Source organism: Haemaphysalis longicornis, unplaced genomic scaffold, assembly GCF_048455015.1.
Source record: "Haemaphysalis longicornis isolate Haplotype H1 unplaced genomic scaffold, Haemaphysalis longicornis Haplotype H1 scaffold_1, whole genome shotgun sequence".
NCBI lineage: Eukaryota > Metazoa > Arthropoda > Arachnida > Ixodida > Ixodidae > Haemaphysalis > Haemaphysalis longicornis.
This window is the reverse complement of record NW_027526203.1, coordinates 176,373,950-176,383,753: the sequence shown is the minus strand read 5'-3', so window position 1 is coordinate 176,383,753 and position 9,804 is coordinate 176,373,950. Positions and strand designations below refer to the sequence as shown.

At 46.4% G+C, this 9,804-nt stretch overlaps 1 pseudogene; it reads left to right on the top strand.

The window, feature by feature from the left end:
* Positions 1 to 268: 268 nt before the first annotated feature.
* On the top strand, positions 269 to 1,266 carry LOC144155801 (uncharacterized; annotated as a pseudogene).
* Positions 1,267 to 9,804: the final 8,538 nt, after the last annotated feature.

Sequence of the window (9,804 nt, the reverse complement as noted above, 5' to 3'; positions counted from 1 at the left end):
TGTTTTATGCACGTGTTTTTTTTTCGTGTTCATCTTTCTCCACAGTGCTCGCCTGAAAAATGCGTTCGCACTGCTGTAAACATCAGTTGCTCCTTCGTTTTTCGAAATGTTCTCATGCGGTCGCACGTTTTCACCGTTGTCTGTATTATTTCGTACAGAGTGTGTCACAAAACTGTCAACACTGTGTCAGAAGTGAGCACCTGTGCAGTAACGACGACGTAAGTGCGTCGGTGCCTGGAGGTGCGTGTGAACTTTGCAGGCTGTGATAATGCCTGGGCATTGTTGCGTACCATGGTGTCACGGAACGATGATGGTGGTGAGAGTGCGCGTGTCTTCACCTTCCCTTTGGACCCACCAAGAAGGGCTCAATGGATTAAAGCTATCCACCGTGCGGACTTCACTCCAGGAAAGTGCTCGGGGGTAAGGAAAACATCTCTTTAAATGTCGTGGTTGCGCCTCCCTCAGCTGCAATGAAAACGCTAATGGCAGCATGTTGCGAGATAATGCCATAGCGGTGCCTCATTTTAACTTCCTAAATATATTAAGTCATAGTTGTATTGCTAGTTATAAATATTATTGCTGACGTTCAGTCCCCACGAAATTTATACGAAACTCTCCTCGTTGTACTGCCGCGGGCCTGATGACTCGTTTTTAAACTTCAGGTTCCAGAGCTTTTATTCTCTTTGTTAATCACAGGTCTTCGAGCACCACTTTAAACCATCCGATATGGTAAATACAACAAGTTACACGGATACAACTGCGGCAAAAGTAAATAAAGTCCCTCTGAGCTCGTACGGCTACGACCTTATACAATTTCAAGCATACTTCCCGACTGCCCGGATATCTTTGTGCTCCAAATCCAAACACGTCTCGGAAGGCCCCAGATGAGACGAGGACGCGCCGAGAGGCAGCTGCGTTACAAGATGCCATCAGCAAGTCTATTGAGACACACAAGGCGGAAGAAGACAAAAACGAAATTGATAACTTTGAGCCACTGTTACAATGCCTCCCATATATATAAAGGTTTCGAAATTCGGTGCGGTTATTTCGCAGCATGACAATATACTCTTCCTCAGTCTAACCGTCGATGGTGCCCGAGCAATCAGAAAGTCAGTTAAAGTCAGCGAAGACGTCCCTCTCAAGGTGTATTTTAAGGATGTCGAGGTGGGCTCCAAAACTGTCATAAATGCCATCAACGTATCCAACATGGAAAGGCAAAACCTTAAGCTATCAAACATAGCTGTCAAGCATAGCTATCAAGCATAGCTGACCTAGAAACATGCGGTCGACGCTATGCACAGCAGAATGCAGCTGGAACAGCGGAATTTTCAAAGAGTGTCGAAGCCTGGTAAAGGATCGGTAATGTGCAACCGCCCAGAAAAGGACGAGCGCTTCGGGATGATCTGCATCCCGAAGACTCCGGTCGCTGAAAAATTGTGTTCGGAAGTTGAATTCCATCAAACCGTCATGCAGTGACTTGACCTCTGGGAAGGTTAGAAGTTTGACAATGGAAATTTCACTCGGGAGACTCACAGTGCCTTGCGCCTCACTACGGAAGAATTGGTCAAGATCATCAGCTATTGTCTTGGTGACCTTAGATTCGACTGTGTACTCCTTGTGAAATTCCAAATGGACTGTTTGAACGAAAGAGTTGGCAAGTATAGGCCGCTTTCTGGGTCGCAGTACCATGTTTCTATCAGGCAAATGTTCGAATCTGAACGCAAGCTGCAGCTGCAAAGAGCCCTGGAGCTTCCAGAATGGATTTAGGGGCACCTGCAGTCAGCATTGATGAGGTCATTCTACAGAACTTCAGCCTTGAAGCAAACGACAAGTACTTTGAAATAAAAGCACATAATCTCTTAGCTACAACATACCTGGTTGGATACTGTGGCCATGCGGCACTTAAAAAACTTGTATGCACTGCTGGTCAAGCAAATTTGGTAGAATATGAAAAGATCACAACTTAAAATGCAGAGATTATAGCAAACGTGAATCGCGGAGGGCTCAAGTTCCCACTGCCTTCAGTAGTGAATGATGTAATGACGGCTGAAATCGTGCAGAACAAGTTTCCAAGTGAAAAGAATGCTGTGAAGTTCCATTCTCTACCAAACCAAAGGCAAGCCCTTTTCACAATGGCCACCAACCTAATGAAACTCGGTGACAGTTCCGAAGAATGTGAAAGTGGCCATAGCCCTCATTTGGTTATGCAACACATTCTTACACAGCGCGAACATTCTACTTAAAAGCTATTGCAAAAATAGTAACGGCAGTCTTGTACAAGCAAAAGTTGTTCTAAAGTGGAAGCTTAGCACTTTGAAATCATAATTGTTTTGATGTTTTCTGTCTTGATTCTTTTGACTTTTTCTATCTTGATTGTTTTCACTTTTCGTGCGCAACACCTGTAAATGTTTTCTGAATACTTGTACTCTGTAACAAACGTAACTTTTGTACTTAACACAGTTTGCGCAATTAGGACCAAATTGAAAGGCAACTGCTCAATTCAGATGCTACGCATAGAGCTGTAAGCTATTATAAGAGCCGTAACTTATGGGATGTTGTTTTGTGTGGAGGCAGTAGAAGTGTTTGGTAGAAAGAGCATACAGGTAGTAGCCGGATTCCTGGTAAACAGTAATAGACCACAGCGTTAAATTTTCGCCCGACAATAATTACTGAGTCCGTACTAGGCAACGAGCTATTGCTAAAAAAATAGCGTATGTGAAGGCACAGCTGAGAATTAATACCACCCCCCACCCCCTTCCCGAAAAAAATAACGTGCGGACTTTCCGGCAATATTAGGCGATAGTAGCAAATACTGAATAGCAGCATATATTCATAATCCTAAAAACGCTAATTTTCAGTTTTCAAAGCCTATCGAAACGGACTGTATAGCAGAAATTATATTACATATACGTCAACATTAAATCCTGGGGCCATAATCTTCAGAGCATGATTTCACGTAGCGCTGCAGATACACCAGAACGAACGAGCGCGCAGCACCCTTCCCTCATGAAGAACCTGAACTCCTACGCCCCGTCGTAGTGTGATGACGTCACGAAGGAGCGGAGATGAATTTCCCAGTCTAGAGGGTGTTGTCCAGGGTCTCCTCAGAGAATAAGTGAATACCATGCAAGTTCTGACTCGCCACAACACCTATGAAGCGGATTTTCACACCTTTACGCTTTCCACGATGACAACTCACGGAGCCATCGAAGTGCTGGTCGCCCACCTCACCTCCCCCGACAACGAGACGAGAATGACGAGCCTCGTGTGCTTGAGGGAAATGTGCCGCCGGCTCAATGGTCGACAAGCCGTTTTCAAGGCGGGTGGCGTCAAGGGGGTTTTCGAGTGCCACAGGAAGTCTGTCACCGATCCTCCGGACAACGAGCCCCCTTTGCCGGAGACGCGCTTTAATCTCCTCTCCTTTCACTAGTTCACGATGATGATCCCACCCAGTTGACACGCCGTCTTCACCCTTTTAGATGCGGCTCATCTCTTGCTCTGAGGCATGTCCCTCACGTGTCGTGGTCGTCGGCGGCGGCGTCCGTCCGCAGCCTTCCTCCGTTCGCCTCTCCCACAGCTGTGTGCAACACTCTCACTCCGGCGCATTAGCATAACGACAGCTGGCACGCTTGGTTGGCGCGCGCTTCGCTGCGTTAACGCTGCGTTAACAGCTGCTCCGGTGCGCATGTGCGCGCATGCGCGACTCTCCTCTGCGGTCTCCTCTCCTTCAAGCGCTGTGAATATAAAGCGGGTATCGCGCTGGGTGGTGGCCGCTAAAACACGTGTACTCTCTCATTCCGCGTATGCATGTGCATGAAAATGTCAAATTGCCTCCATCGTCCCGGGTATGAGAACATCCGTATGCGATGGAAGGCATCCTACGCGTTCACAATACGTTTCACGCGATTTAGAGAATCAACCCAATGGAAACGCCAATTGAACCCCCAGATGCGCCGCATCACTCCAGGGTTCCCTCGCGGGGAGATGGAGACAATTTTTTCTTACCATCGCCTTCAGTCGAACTGCTACGATATGCCATGTGGTCAAATTGGTTCATGCAGTGTGTCGAACTGGAACTGAACCGAAAAGAAAAGCGGAACCAAACCGGTATTTTCGCCGGAACGGAACGCGAACCTGAACAGTTAATTTTTGAACATGCCAAACCCGAACCCGAACTGAACCGAAAAAGTAAACAGGCGTTACGGGTTCACGACGAAGCTGTTCGAACACACTTTGTTGAGAATGTGGGGTCAATATTATTCGAGAATTTTCTATTTCACCAAGGTCAAATTTGTAACCTCTCACGCACTTTTCTCCTTAAGAGCAATAACAACATTATCAATGGTCTACTCGGTGGCGCAACGTGGGGGAAGGTGTGCGTGCAAAACTCTTGCGACGGTTATTGCTGCTGGCTGTGCATACAGAGTCAAAGCTGAGCAAAACATATTTTCCGCTTCATTAGGGCGAAATGCAACTTCCACTTTGCCTTTCCCTAGCTGCGACTTTGTGAGAGCAACAAGGCCTCAAGATGACTGCAGTTCGCTACGGTGAGGGCCCACACCCTAAAGCTGCCACCTAGTTGGATTTCATAATTTGCTTAAAAAGGTCGCACATCTGGAAACTGTAAATACTTGACAAAGGTTATCCGCAGGAGAGGTCCAGTGGCTACGCCGCTGTTAAGGATGCACCTTTAATCACCGCCCCAGGTGGCTGTTTTATGATCTGCATATAGAATGAAAACATCTGTGTGTGCTGCCTTGCAATATACGAATGAATGCGTCAACTGTGCCTCCCAGCAATATACGCTGCTCCTCATAGCCCAAGCATCGCATCAAACACGCAAATATTATTCGAAAAGTGTGTTAACGCGTGAAAACGAACACTCAAGGCCCATCACTTGGTTTTGAATTATTCCGCGAAGAGTTAAAAAACGAATAATTTTTACTGCGCTTCGCTGCGTTCAGCCTAAGCATAAAACTACAAGGAAGTTTTGTCTTTGTCTTTGTCTACAAGGAAGTTTTGTCTTGTAGTCCTTTGTCCGACCTTTCACATAACCAAACTCCGCATCGCAGCGAAGGTTGTGAGCGCCGTAGTGCCTTATATAATCGTTAGTTTCTTACGACGCGTAGAGCGGGCAGGGTTGTACCGGCAATTTCTCGCCTTACCTTGAAGTCATCAGTTCATTGCAAACCACCAAAGTCCATCACCGAATACAGCTAACAAGGTCATACAGTCAAACCTTGTTAATACGCTTTCGCATAAGGTGTAATTGCGGTTTAAAAGTAGTTGCGAAGATTCTCCCACCCAGCCACAATTTAACCCCATGTATTGGGTGCCCGCTTAAGCCGTAGCTGCTCATTTCCCATCAAACGGTTACTGCGTACTAGTTTTTTTAACACGATACCGTTATTAGGCTCATTTTTCGATTTCCCCGTGGCTCCTAGCCGTCCGCTAACAGCCGTGCTCATCAGGCGTCCACGGAAATAGGTCGCCGCTGCCAACCGGAAGCTACGACTGAGGCAGCAAGATTCGAGGGCTCCGCTGAACCTGTTTTGTGGCGCCACGGGAACAGACGTGTGGAAAGGAGGACAGCGATGCCCAGTCGGTGGTTGCATGCTCGGCAGACACGGTCACCAGCCGTGCCCGCAAGATACGCCATCGCACCAAAGCGTCTTCGCACCAGAAGATCGAAAATACAAATTTCCGGTAATTCAAGCACCGGAGCTCCTCGTGGGCCACGAGGCATGTCGTTGTGGACATCTCCGGAAGAATCTTTACCACTTTAAGATCATTAACGTGTGCCTAGATTTTGACACACTGGCGTTTCTGTTTTCTGCTTCACTCAGAAAAACCGACGCCGTGGCCGGGAATTGAACCAGTGTCCTTGGGCTCAGCGGAGCAACGCCTTACTTATGCCGGCACCAACAATGGGTGACCCAAGTAAACCAGGGGACAAAGTATTAACGCCAGTCTCTCAAAAATCAAGGAAGGAATCGATTGTATGCTAAAAATACCTGAAATGAATTCCACTTTATAGCGTCTAATGGCATAAGTTTTCGACATACTTCTGAATATTTTCACGGTTCCGTCTCCCCTGCAGGCTCGGTTTGGAAAGCGACCGATGGCACCTCGTGCCCAAGTTAAAAAATCACTCTAAAAATAACTACGAATATACTTTTGGAGAACAGCTGTGTAAGAATGCTCGGCGAGGTTCAAGATAAGCGGGCAGTTCCCAGCTCACAATCGCCCAAAACAGAAAATCTTTCACAATTATTGCCCACAAGAAAAACATCCAACCAAGAGAAAAGTAAGAAGAAGAAAAAAGAAATAATAAGACTTATAAAACCACGGATCATGACCAGAATATTGGAGCCTGCCGTACCACAAACTTACCCGCAGCAAAAAAAGTGGAAGAAACACCATCATAAGACAGCATATAAGGCAGTTCCTTCAACCTCGCAATTTTGGCGGTGAGATAAACTAACAAAAGGTGGACCACCGGGGTAACAGAATGAACATGCATAGACTGGTCTAGTAGAAGGGGATGACCATTTACTCGATGTAGGAATAAAATGACAATATTTGGAGCAAAAAATGGACTCGGGAAGTCCAGGACAACAGCGGGTGAAGGTCAGTGGGAGAAGCCTTCACGCTCCAGTCGTCCTAAATAGGAAGTTGGTGATAATGACGATGAATAAGTCTTCAGCTGGTGTCTTCCTAACGCATTTCAAGAAATCGGAAAAACCACTCTCCTAGCACCAAGAAAGCAGATGTAAAAACAAAACCCGGACGGGCAATCATACCCCATTCGAAAAAAAGGCGCGATCAAACAAGCACCCCCAAACAAAAGAAACAACAGGCACTCCACCCTCCTTCCTTTCCTTTGAAAGAAAAACACTGCACGCCATTATTGACATGGCACCGACCCAGCGACCCCGCATAAAATCTCCCCTACCAAAATATTGCCGCGAACCATGTCATCATCATCATCATCATCAGCCTATCTACGCCCACTGCAGGGCAAACGCCTCTCCCATTATCCTCCAATTACCTCGGTCCTGTGCCAACTGTGACCAATTTATCCCCGCAAACTTCTTAATCTCATTTGCCCATCTAACTTTCTGCCGCCCCCTGCAGCGCTTGCCTTCTCTAGGGATCCACTCTGTTGCCCTTAATGACCAGCGGTTATCTTGCCTTCGCATTACATGCCCTGCCCACGTCCATTTCTTCTTCTTAATCTCTACTAATATGTCCTTAAGACGGGTTTGTTCCCTCACCCACTCCGCTCTCTTCTTGTCCCTTAATGTTACACCTATCATTTTACGCTCCATTGTCCGCTGAGTCGTTCTCAATTTAAGTTGAACCCTCTTAGTGAGCCTCCAAGTTTCTGCCCCGTAGGTGAGTACCGGTAAGATGCAGCTGTCATACACTTTCTTCTTCAGCGACAATGGTAGGCTGCTATTCATTATCTGAGAATGCCTGCCATATGCACCCCACCCCATTCTGATCCTTCTAATTATCTCTGCCTCCTGGTTGGGATCTGGGGTCACAAATTGGCCTAAGTAGATATATTCGCTTACCACTTCCACTGCCTCGCCACCTATCTCAAACCGCTGGGCTGTTCCGAGGTTATTGATCATTACTTTAGTTTTCTGCATATTATTTTCAGGCCCTCGGTTCTACCCTGTTCATCCAATGCGGAAAGCATGCTTTGCAATTCGTCCCCCGAGTTACTTAGCAAGGCAATGTCATCAGCAAATCTGAGTTTCTGAGGTTACTGAGGTATTCTCCATTAACCTTTACTCCCACCTGTTCCCAATCCAACGTTCTGAATACTTCTTGCAAACATGCTGTGAATAACATTGGAGAGATTGTGTCTCCTTGTCTGACACCCTTCCTTATAGGTATTTTACTGCTCTCCTTATGGAGGATGATGGTAGCTGTGGACCTATTGTAGATATCCTCTAGAATTCTTACATAATGCTCATCTACCCCCTGGTTCCGTAATGCCTGAATGACTGCTAGGGTTTTGGCCGAGTCAAATGCTTTCTCATAATCTATGAAGGCTATATATAGAGGTTCAGTATACTCAGCGCACTTCTCTATCACCTGATTGATCGTGTGAATATGGTCCATTGTTGAATAACCTTTACGGAACCCTGCTTGTTCTTTAGGTTGACTGAAATCTAAGGTTGCAGAAATTCTGTTAGCGATTACCGTGGTAAGTACCTTGTAGACGACTGACAGTAAACTGATCGGCCTCTAATTTTCAAGTGCTTCATGTCGCCTTTCTTATGGATTAGGATGATGTTCGCGTTCTTCCAAGATTCCGGTACCATTGCGGTCATTAGGCATTGCGTATACAGGTTTGCCAGGTTTTCAAGTACAATCTCTCCGCCAGCCTTCAAGAGGTCAGCTGTTATCTTATCCTCACCAGGCGCTTTGCCCCCTTTCATTTCTTTCAAAGCCTCCTTACTTCTTCGGTCGTTACTGGTGGGATGTCTATCTCTTCTGAACTACTGTCTCGTTCGGCATTATCTTGGATGTCCCGGCTACTGTACAGATCCCTGTACAACTCCTCGGCCACTGTGACTATTTTATCCCTATTTGTGATGACATTGCCTTGCTTATCGTTAAGTGCATACATCTGATTTTTCCCAACGCCAAGACGCCTCTTCACAGCTTTCAGGCTACCTCCGTTCTTTACAGCGTATTCGATGCTCTCCATATTATACTTCCGTATGTCAGCTGTATTACGCTTATTGATTAACTTCGAAAGCTCCGCTAGTTCTATTCTGTCATCTGCTGTAGAGATTGTCATGGTTAGCCGTTTCCTAATTAGATCTTTCGTCTCCTGTTAGAGTTTGCCAGTATCCTGTCTAGCCACAGTGCCCCCGAATTCTACTGCACACTCCGTGATAATACGTGTAAGGTTGTCGCTGGCTTCCTGTGTGGTAAGCTCGGCTTCCTCGTTGAGAGCTGAATATCGGTTCTGCAGCGCGATCCTGAATTCTTCTACCTTGCGTCTTACTGTTAGCTCATTTATCGGCTTCTTTCGTACTAGCTTGTTGCGGTCCCTCCTCAAATCTAGCCTAATTCGATATCTTACCATACGGTGGTCACTTCACCTTACCCTTCCGAGTACTTCCACATGCTGCACGATGCCAGGGTTATCGCATAATATGAAGTCTATTTTATTTTTACGCTCCCCATTCGGGCTCCTCCAGGTCCACTTCCGACTCTCCCGTTTACCGAAGAAGGTATTGATTATGCGTAGGTTATTCCGTTCTGCAAACTCAACTAGTAGGTCCACCCTGCTATTTCTACAGCCCAGACCGTACTTCCCAACTGCCTTGTCTCCAGCCTGATTCTTGCCTACTTTAGCATTGAAGTCCCCCATAACTACGGTATACTGTGTTTTTGCTTTAGCCATTGCCGATTCCACATCTTCATAGAAGCGTTCCACTGCTTGGTCGTCGTGGATGGATGTGGGCGCGTAGCCCTGCACCACCTTGAGCTTGTACCTCTTATTCGGAGCCTAATTACAAGACCTGCTGCCCTTTCGTTAATGCTATAGTATTCTTATATGTTGCCAGCTATGCTTTTATTGACTAGAAATCCAACTCCCAGTTCTCTTCTGTCCTCTAGACCCGGGTAACATAAGACGTGACCATTTTTCAGCACCCTAAAGGCTTCGTCTGCTCTCCTAACCTCGCTAATATGCCATGTATGGGTATGGGCTAATAATTCCTTGTATGGGTTTGTTTATTTATTGTTTGTTTCTACTGCCGGGCTGCACCCGGT